General features: G+C 46.6%; 1 non-coding gene across 1 annotated transcript; it reads right to left on the reverse strand.

The window, feature by feature from the left end:
- Positions 1-480: 480 nt before the first annotated feature.
- Trnaa-agc (transfer RNA alanine (anticodon AGC)) lies at positions 481-552 on the reverse strand. Its single transcript has one exon. It is a non-coding gene; the product is annotated as a tRNA-Ala (tRNA).
- Between the last annotated feature and the right edge of the window lie 10,156 nt (positions 553-10,708).

Below are 10,708 nucleotides of genomic sequence, written 5' to 3' on the forward strand. Positions count from 1 at the left end.
AGCTGTGTTCTCAAACCTCAGATATGCTAACAGAAGCCCCCTTGACTCTTTCTTTGTGTGTGTGTGTGTGTGTCTTTCTCTCTCTCCTTTCCTCATTACAGCATCACTGAAATAAGACTGAGATAAAATAAATTACACATATTATTAACAATCTGTATCTGTGAGTTTTACTCTTGTGGCTTGGGCCAAGTATAGATCAGGAATATTTGGGGAGCGCCTGGAGAGATGGCTCAGGGGTTAAGAGCATGGAGGACCTGAGTTTAGTTCCTAGCACCCATGTCAAGCAGCTCACGACTGTTAACTCCAGCACGGGGGATCCAGCACCCTCTTCTGGCCTATATGTACTCATGTGCACATACCCACACAAACACACACATACCTATACTTAAAAATAAAACAAAATATTAAAAATATTCAGGTAAATTTTGTGTGTTCACTGAACACACAAAGATATTCTCCTTTCTCTCTTTCTTATTTTCTTGGCAGTGCCGGGGATTGAACCCAGGGCCTCATGCATGCTAGACAAGCACTCTACCACTGAGCTACACCTCCAGTCAATGAATTTTCTTTTCCTGTCATTAGTATAAAATAACTATTTATGGGGCAGAAAAGATAGCTCAAGGGACAAAGTGCTGGCTGGATAAGCTTAAGGTCCCAAGTTCAGATCCCTAACGCTCACATAAAAGCCAGGCACAGCGATGTGGGCCTGTAGCCCCTGAATTGTAGGTGAGGAGGATATAGGCAGGTCCTGGAGCCTCACTGCTAACCAGTCTTGCCAACACAGTAATCATCAGGTTCAGTGAGAGACCTTGTCTCAAAAAATTAGATGGGGTGTGACAGAGAAATATATCTCTGGCTAACCTCTGGTTTCTATAGGCACAGGCAAGCACATCTGTTCACACATGTGTATAAGATAGACAGACAGACACACGCACACACAGCTATTTACATTATACATGATCTAAAGGTCACTTATTAAGTGATTTATTTATTTTTGGATTTTTGAGGTAGAGTCTCACTATGTAACCAAGGCCAGCCTGGAACTGGCTGTGATCCTCTTGCCTCTGCCTCCCAAGTGCAAGGATTATAGTCATACATGACCATCACAGGTTTCTAGAGCTGATTTAGTGTGATCTAAAGGAGATGGGCAGAGTCAAGCAGATTGCATGCAAACACTAAGTCATTTTATGGAAGTAGAGCAGACTTGAGTGTTGCTATTGGCAGTGAGTCCTGACCCAATCTTCCCCCAAGGGCAGCAAGGCCTGGCTATGTTAAAACATCCAATTTAGGACCAGAGAGATGGCTCCGTGGTTAAGAGTACTTGTGGTTCTTGTAGAGGATCTGAGTTGGGCTCCCAGCAACCACAGCTTGTAATTCCAGCTCCAGGGGATTCTTTCTTTTCTTTTTTTTCTTTTTTTTTTTTTTTGGTTTTTTGAGACAGGGTTTCTCTGTGGTTTTGGAGCCTGTCCTGGAACTAGCTCTTGTAGACCAGGCTGGTCTCGAACTCACAGAGATCCACCTGCCTCTGCCTCCCGAGTGCTGGGATTAAAGGCGTGCGCCACCACCGCCCGGCTCCAGGGGATTCTTGTATGGCCTCTGTGAGCACTGCACTCACACACCCCACACAGATACACAAACACACATAATTGAGAAGAAAACCTTTTTTAGGATGTGCAATTTGCCAAATGATGCTTGTCTTCATCTACGAAATGGCCGTCACAATGAAGACGGCTCACTTCCCCACTTGGCTTCCAGGCAACCACTCATTTGTTTATTAGTACTGATGGTGTCGCATTTTCTGGGAACTTGCACAGAAATGGAATCACACAGTATTTACATGTTTCGTCTGGTTTTACTCTGCATAATGCCAGAGACTTATCTTTGCTGCTGCGTGTCACTTTTCAGTGCTGAGTAATACTCCCTGGTGCAGATATATGGAATTCCTTATCTGGTTACCAGTATCGAGTCTTCTGGTTGTTTGGGCAAATGTTTTCATTTCTCTTGGGAAAGCAGCATCTAGGAATGGAATGGCTCGGTTATTATCATTTCAAGAAAATACTCGGACTGAGGGGGGATGTTACTTAGAAGTGCCTTGCTTGTGTGGGGTCTGTATTCACTCTCTAGCAGAACAGAGAGGGAAAAGAAGAGGACAAAGAAGAGGAGGGAAAGAAAGAGGAGGAGGAAGAGGAGGAGGGGGGGAGTCAAACAATTCTCCGTACCTCCCCACATTGCTCTTTTTTTTTTTTTTTTTTTTTTTTTTTTTTTTTTTTTTGAGACAGGGTTTCTCTGTAGCTTTGGTGCTCATCCCGGAACTAGCTCTTGTAGACCAGGCTGGCCTTGAACTCCCAGAGATCCGCCTGCCTCTGCCTCCTGAGTGCTGGGATTAAAGGCGTGCACCACCATGCCTTTTTTGCTCATTTTTAATGGTCTCCTCTCTCCCCCACTTCCTTTCCCTCTCCTTCATCTTCCCCTCTTTTTCTCCATGCTGAAGATTGAACCCAGGCGCCAAGTGTGTGCTCTACTATCTAGCTACACCCCCAAGCTCTCCCATTTTCTTGAAAGAATCTTGGAAAGGACAAGAAGTCAAAGGCTCATGGAGCCCAATGCACCGGATATTTTCTCTGATATGTTGGGCCCTCCACGTTGTATCAAGGGTCTATCAAGCAGCAGTCACAGTGATCTTTGCTGGTGTGTGCATTTGCTTTAAAGATTTGATCTCTGTGAGTTCGAGGCCAGCCTGGTCTACAGAACAAGTTCTAGGACACCTGAGACTATACAGGGATGCTCTGTTTAAAAAAACAAAAACAAAAAAATATTTATTCTATTTTGAATTGTGTGTGTGTGTGTGTGTGTGAGAGAGAGAGAGAGAGAGAGAGAGAGAGAGAGAGAGAGAGAGAGAGAGAGACCAAATCCCCTAGAACTGGAACTACAGGTAGTTGTGAGCCACCTGATGTGGATTTTAGGACCCAAGCCCAGGGCCTCTACAAGGACTGTTTCTTTATTTTATTTTTCATTTATTTTATGTACATGGTGTTTTGCCTGCATGTGCGTGTACTGTGTGTATAGTGCCTATGTGGTCGTAAGAGAGCACTGGATGCCCTGGGACTGGGGTTACAGAGGGCTGTGAGCTGCCCTGTCAGTGCTGAGAATCAAACCTGGGTTCTCTGCAAAGAACAACCAGTGCTCTTAACCACTAGGCCATCTCTCCAAACCCTGGGTTTTGTTTTTGTCTTTTTGTTTGTTTGTTGTTTCTGAGACAGGGTATCAAGTAACCTATGCTGGCCTTTTGCCCTTGATCTTTAATCCTCCAACTCCCAAGTAGTGAGATTACAGACGCGCATCACCAATCCCAGACCGTTCCCCTTTAGAAAATCCCTAAGCTAGATCTTCCATGTAGGCTGACACACCATTTCCGAACACACGCATTCCTTTAAGGTATACAGACTGTAGGCAGCATCAAATCTCCCATCATAGTCATTTCTGCTGTGCAGCATGCGGGCCATCAGCACAGTCACGCTGTTGCACAACCATCCCCGCCACCCTCCCACAGAACTTTCCATCTTGCAAAACTGAAACTCTGCTCCCAGGGAGCAGGGAGAGTTCCACTCCCCTCCCAGCCCCTGGAAAGCGCTACTCTCCTCTTTGGCTTCTGTGAATTTGAACACTCCCGGAAGCAGGAATCTATAGTGTTTGTCTCAAGCATTTCATGACAAGATTAATGTCCTTATGGTTCATTCACGTGGTGAGATGTGTTGGGACTTCCTTCCTTGAGGCCAAACAAAATGACCCGTCTTCAAAGGCAGCTTGCTGTGTATATATAATGTTCTTTCAATTATATAATTTATTATTATTATTTTTAATATTTATTTATTATATATACAATATTCTGTCTGTGTGTATGCCTGAAGGCCAGAAGAGGGCACCAGATCTCATTACAGATGGTTGTGAGCCACCATGTGGTTGCTGGGAATTGAACTCAGGACCTTTGGAAGAGCAGGCAATGCTCTTAACCTCTGAGCCATCTCTCCAGCCCATTTATTATTATTTTTTGAGAAAAGCTCTCACACTGCCCAGACTGGCCCTAAACTCAGGATGTAGGAGAGGATGGCCCTGAACTTCTCAAGACTTGGTTTCTGGGAACCGAACTCAGGGTTTCCTGGATGCTAGCCACTCTACCAGCCGAGCTACATCTCCAGCCCTTAACTCAATCTTCTTTTTGTTTTCTGAGCAGCGACCCCCCTTGATCCTCCCTTTACTTCCCAAGTGTTTGGGACAGTAGCTGCAGGCTGCCATGGCCAGCTTTGACTTTTTACAATCATATTCATGCAACCATGACCACAGTCTAATTTTAGACACCTCAGATGAGACTCCACCAATGATAGTCACGCCCTGCCCTGCTCTGCCACACACTCCTTCCCCTTGACCCTAGTCAGCTCATGTATTTTTTGGTCTCTGTTGCCTGTTTCAGATATGTATATGAATGAATCACACAACACATTGCCTTCAGTGACTGCTTCTCCCACCTGACATTTGTTTCACCCAGACTGAGGCATTTATTGACACTGGATTCCTTTTTTTGTTTGTTTGATGTGACTGTGTATGTGTTCTTGCATGTATATACATTTGTGTGTATGTATATAGATATGTTGTGTGTATATGTCTGTGGTGGGGTTAGAGGTCACCATTGTGTCCTCCTCACCCCCTCTCCACTTAATTTCTCCAAAGAAGGTCTCTCAATGAACCCAGAGCTTAGCTACACCTACTGACCAGTATGACCCATGGACCCTCCTGCCTCTACCTCTCAGTGGTAGAGTTACAGACATGCAGCACCATGCCTGGCTTTAGTGTGAGTGCCAGCATCTACCTCAGGTCTTCACGTTTGAGTGGAAAGCATCCACTGGCTGAGCTGCAGGATTGCAGCCTCGGTACCGCTCTCAATGATTGGATCATACGTCCTCTGATCTCTAGTCCACATTCCGTACATCCACTGCTCCGTGCTGGGCATTTCCACCCCACTCTTGGTTCTAGTGCACACCGGGACAGTGAAGGAGGTACACATTTCCCGTGGACATCTGCTTTTGTTTCTTTTTGGGTGTAGACCCTGGAATGGAACTTCCGCTTCATATGAAAAACTCCATTACTAACATGCTGAGGAAAGACCACCTCCAAAGCCATGCAAGTGTTCCCGGGGTGGCCACATCCTTCCTACCTCTCTCTTTCACTACAGGTGTGTTAGTGGGTGTGAGATGTCTCCTTAGGGTGGCCTCGATTTGTGTTTCTCTGGTGACTAATGATGTTAAGTACCTTCCCATGCGCTTATTGGTCATCAGTTTATCTTATTTGGAGAACTGTTCAAGCTCCTCGTCATTTGGAAATGGGGTTGTTATTGCTTCACTGTTGACTTGTGAGAGTCCTTTATCGATTCAGGGTAAATTCCTTCTGAGACACACGATTTTCTCCCACTCTGTGGGGTATATTTTCACTTTTGTTGTTGGTGTGGTTTGCAGCAGAGAGTTTTAAATTCTGATAAAATTTATTTTTCAAATGTCTCTTGTGTTATTGTAACACTATTTAGGAAGCCATCGTCTATCCCAATACCACCGAGATTTCCTCCTACACTGGGAGTTTTTGCTGCTTTTGTCTGCTTGTTTGAGGCAAGGTCTTGCTATGCAGCCCAGGCTAGCCTCCACTCATTGGCTAGCCTCCTTCCTGTCTTTGGTTCCTCAGTGCCCGGACCACAACCGCACACTACCATACCTGGTTGTCTTCTAAGGTTTTATACTTTACATTTAGGTTTCTGATTCATTTTGAATCAACCTTTAAAAAGAAAGATTTATTTTATTTTTAATTATGTGAATGTGTGGGTATCTGTGTGTGGGTATGTACACATGAATGCAGTGCCCCCAGAGGCCAGAAGAGGGCGTTGGATGCCCTGGAGTTCCACTACAAGCAGTAGTAACTGACTTCGGCTTCTCCTGTCTCTGCCTCTGAGTACCAAGATTGCAGATGCTAACCATTATCCTCAGTTTGTGGAGTGAACGGAACTCTGGATTTCATGCATGCTTGGCAAACACTCTCCTACCTGAGCTATGTCTCCAGCCATTAACTCAGTTTTCTTTTTTGCTTAGCCAGGGCCTCATGTAGCCTGGGGCTTCAAACCCTAGATCCTCCTATTTCTACTCCCTAAGTGTTCGGGATGTTAGGTGTGTGCTACCAAGTCCAGCTTCAATTTTTTAGACTTCATGTGCCTGTAACCACGGTCTAAACTCTACCGATGGCAGTCACTCCCTGCTCTGCTCTACCACGTGTCCGCTCTCCTCAGCCCCGGTCAATGAACCTAACAGACTCAGGTGCTGGGAATCCAGCTTGGATTCCTTCAGATGAGCCTCAGGCACTCTTAATGGCTGAGCCGTCTCTCCAGTCCCCAGTTCAAGCCCCCATTTTGAGCTAACTTAAGTGGGTGGCTTGAGCCAGGGGTTTCAGCCTCATTCTTTTGGTGATTGATCTGCAGCTATCGCCTCTAGATTCATTGCAAAGAGTGCTTTTTCTCTACGTAGTGTATTAGCGCCCTTGTGGAATTTTCATCCCTTCTGCTTATTTTTATTTATGTTTTTGAGAGAGGATCTCAAAGCCCAGGCTTGCCTCAAATCCAATGTGTGGCAGAGGATGACCTTGAACTTCTGATTATAGTTGATAGGAATAACCTCCTCAGTCCTTATAATTTCCATGTGAATTTTAGGAGGAGCTTGCTGAGCCCTTTAAGAAAAGTCTGCTAAGGTTTGTCTGAAAGCCTTTTTGACACTGACTCCATAGAGCTCAGGGAGGAACTGGCCTGTGGGTGACCGGGCTCACCTCCATGGATTAGCCCTCGGCTTATTTGGGTTTATTTGGTCTTCTTTGATCTCTCTGAACATTATTTTAGGTTTTTAGTCTACACTATTTCCATTTATTTATCAATTTCATCCATAGAAATTTGATTTTTTGTATTTTTATAAATGGTTTTAGGTTTTCAGTTTGCAAACATCCATTTCCAACATGCAGACATAACAACTGTTGTTATTTTTGAATTTTCGTGTTCTGTTCTGCGACCTGGCTAAACTCCACATATGAATTCAGTCTGTGTGGATTCTACAGGGTTTTGGTGTTGTTTTTGTTCGTTTGTTTTGTGGTAGGGTCTTACATTCCCTGCCTGTTTAGAAACAGTCAAGCTGGCCCTGAATACTCAGCCTTCCTCCAGCTCCCCACTCCTTGGCGCTGAGATCACAGCGTGAGCCACCACTTCTTTTAGAATGTCGAGCAGTGATTTCATTGCTTGAGCACAGAGATGACTTTGTACAACTGGGGCAAAGCTGTGGGTGATTCATCTTCCCAAGGATGGGGGAGGATTCAAGTGATACTGGGTGGATGGATGGGTCCATCTCTTGATCATTTAGAACCATCCAGAGCTAAGTGCCTGCATCCTATTGGTAGGAATTCTTCCAAGCCAGGGTTGCCTGTTTGAGAGGAGTCTCACTACATAGCTCTGACTGCCCTTGAACTTGTGATCTTCCTGTCTTTGCCTCCCCACTGTTGGGTTTACAGGCAGACACCACTTGTCACGCCTGGCTGGACCCAGGCATCTTTAACTTTACCACAAGGCAGACGGTGCTATGCTTTGTGAGTCCTTCAAGGTCACACTGATGGGTGAGGGAGTCGGGCTCTTCTTAGCCAGTTTATAAACCTGCTCCTTCCTGTCATCAGACGCCCGTTTCAGTCAAGTGAAGGCACCATCGTGACAGGGCAGGACTGTGAGCACATGGCTGGCAGTGGCCAGGGTCAGGCAGGAGTCCTCGTGTGGACTATTAAGCGGATGCTAATGGAAATGTTCTGTTGTTGTTGTTATTGGTGGTTATTTGTTTCTTCTTTGAGGCAGTGTCTCTCCATGTAGTCCAGACTACTGGCCTCTAACTCTTGGGAGATCTTTCTGCTTCTGCCTCCTGAGTGTGGGATTAGGCACGTGTGTCATCAGGTCCAGGGACAGATACATCCGTTGTGGCTTTAATGTTTTTTTGTTTTGTTTCGTTTTGATTTTTCAAGACAAGGTTTCTCCATAGCTTTTGGAGCCTGTCCTGGAACTAGCTCTTGTAGACCAGGCTGGTCTCGAACTCACAGAGATCCGCCTGCCTCTGCCTCCTGGGTGCTGGGATTAAAGGCGGGCGCCACCACCGCCCGGCTGTGATTTTATTTCTTTTTGTGCCTCCCCAGTCCCCCTCTCTCTTTACCTTACTAAACGCCCCCACCACTGCCACCTCCCGCCAACCCCAGTGTGGTACTGAACAGATCCAGTGCGTGGACATCCTTGCCCCGCTCCCAGCAGGGGACATTCAGTTTTTCAGCCTCAAGCATGATTTTGGTTGTGATTTATAGTTCAAGGTGAACTTAGATCTCAATTTTCTGACTTTTAGATATGTTTTTGCCAAGAATGAAGGCTGAATTTTGTCCCATAGTGTCTCCTGGTTGGTTTGATTGCATCTGAGGTATTTACACATTTTATTTTTAAACCTGCTAATGTGGTATAACACACATGGGTTCTATTCTAGTGTAAAAATCAAACTTTCATCCCTCAGATAAAGCCAATGTGGCTATGGTTTGTTTCTTTGTTTATATATTATTATAGACTCTGTGTTCAGGAGGTCATTGGTCTGTACTCTTCCTTTGGACTGTTAGCAGCTTTGGTATCAGAATGGATGTGGCTCCATAGGGTAAATTCAGAATTTCCTCACGCAATGCCAGCAGGAACTCCTGTAAATCCTTGTTCTGGCCAGAATGGTGTCCCTCAAAATTCCCGTGGTGAAGCCCCTTGAACACTTTAGCCCAGTGTCTCAGAATGTATCTGTCTTTGCAAAGAGCACCCTCAAAGAGGTGATTAGATTAAACAAGACTAACCTACTTGATCGTCCATAAGACACAAGTAATAAAGGCCACCCTTGCAGTATCTCTTTGCATCCATCTTTGGGAATAGCTTAGGTTTGTATCTGGGGTTGCTCTCCCACAAGTGGAATTTCTGGGCAGACCAGTTTATTATTCACTATTGAGCTCTTGGAGCTTGGAAGAGGCAGGTGGGAGTGGAGGAGCCCGCCTCTGCCCGGGGAGGATGGGGCTGTCTGAAGACCTGCCTGACTTGCATCTCCACTCGAATTTTAGGGGACAAAGTGGCTTCCTGAGGTTCTAGGTCTTGGCTTTAGCCTAAATGCAGGCACTCCCCAGCTCCTTCAGGCTGTATTGTTGTTGTAGGCCAGTGATCTTCCTGAGAGACAGATGCAAATGAGGAGGCAGAATTAGAACCCAGACACCCTGCAGACACAAGAGCAACACCAGCTTTTCTGAAGCCCTTGTCACAGGGGCAAACCCTGGGGCTCACTGAGAAAACGAGGGCCTGGAACTCCAGGATTTCCCAGTCCTGTTGAGATCCACAAACCAAAACATGCAGGTACCTGCAAGGGAACGCACCTGCAAGTACAAATTAAAGTCTTCCCGTGTGTGGTGTGTGAATGACTGATGGTAGGCTGTGAGAGACTTCCTGGGGACACAGACAGGAAATTGGGCGGAAGTGGGGGGGCGAGGGACAATGAATGACACCTGAGATAGGGTCATGGGCTTGGGACAGCCAGAAGAGGAAGTCTGAAAAGCTTGCGGGGGAAGAGAAGCTTGTGGGGGAGTAGGAAGTGGGAGGAAATGGGGAATGGGAGGAAATGGGGATGAGGGGACAGGGCATCCCTTGGAGGAAATGGGGATGAGGGGACAGGGCATCCCTTTCAAACCCTTGTCAACAGGATCGGAAACACTGGATGAGGAGAGATGTAGGGATGAGGGGATAATTGGAAGTACCAGAATCCAACAGGCCTCTTTTCCCATCATCCCTGACACCCCCACCACTGCCACAACCCACCCCTATTCACCCCAGACCCTTATCTTTACAACTGAGCCCTGTGCATGCCTCATAGCGCAGGTGACATAGGTACTTAAAATCCTTATTCCTGGAACGAGGCCTTGGTACCCTGACTTCACAGCTGAGGGGGTCACAGAGCAGGGAAGGGAGCCCAGTGACCAAGGTCTCAGCCCTGGGTACCTGGGTACCTCCTCAGTCTGCTCAGGTGGCTCCCAGAGCCCTCCCCTTCTTTCCTGACCCCATACAGAAGATGGTAATAACAGGGACCAGCCCCACACACCCCACTCCCTAAAAACAGGCAACTGATGCTAACACCCAGACTCACCAGGCCCTCCACCACCTCCACCCTGGTACCATCTGGGTACAGATAATAATTTTCAAAGACATTTGGGGGGTGGGCCAATTTAGGAGTGAGGTAGGAGGGGCTGTTGATGGGCACGGAGTGCTGTTTGAAGCCCTGGGGTGTGTTAGATGGCTGCAGCACTGAGTGTGGTCTCTACCCAGAGGGACAGGTTAAAAAGAGCAGGAGAGGGCTCTTGACACTGCAGGTGAGCTGGGTGCATGAGTTGAGCTCCCCACTCTCACCCCGGTCTCAGTCACTTAGGGACGCGCGGATAGGTACGTGTCCACACAAAGTCCCCTCACCAATAAGAGCCTCCATCACTGGGCCAGACTTGGGCTCCTCACAGCTTTCTTCTTAAGCAGGCATTGGTGGTTAACCTGCTTTGGGGGTCTCTGTAGTGTCCACGTTTAGCTACAGTCTTGCTACCATGGTTCAGC

The sequence above is a fragment of the Chionomys nivalis genome, chromosome 11 (genome assembly GCF_950005125.1).
Source record: "Chionomys nivalis chromosome 11, mChiNiv1.1, whole genome shotgun sequence".
NCBI classification, from domain to species: Eukaryota; Metazoa; Chordata; class Mammalia; order Rodentia; family Cricetidae; genus Chionomys; species Chionomys nivalis.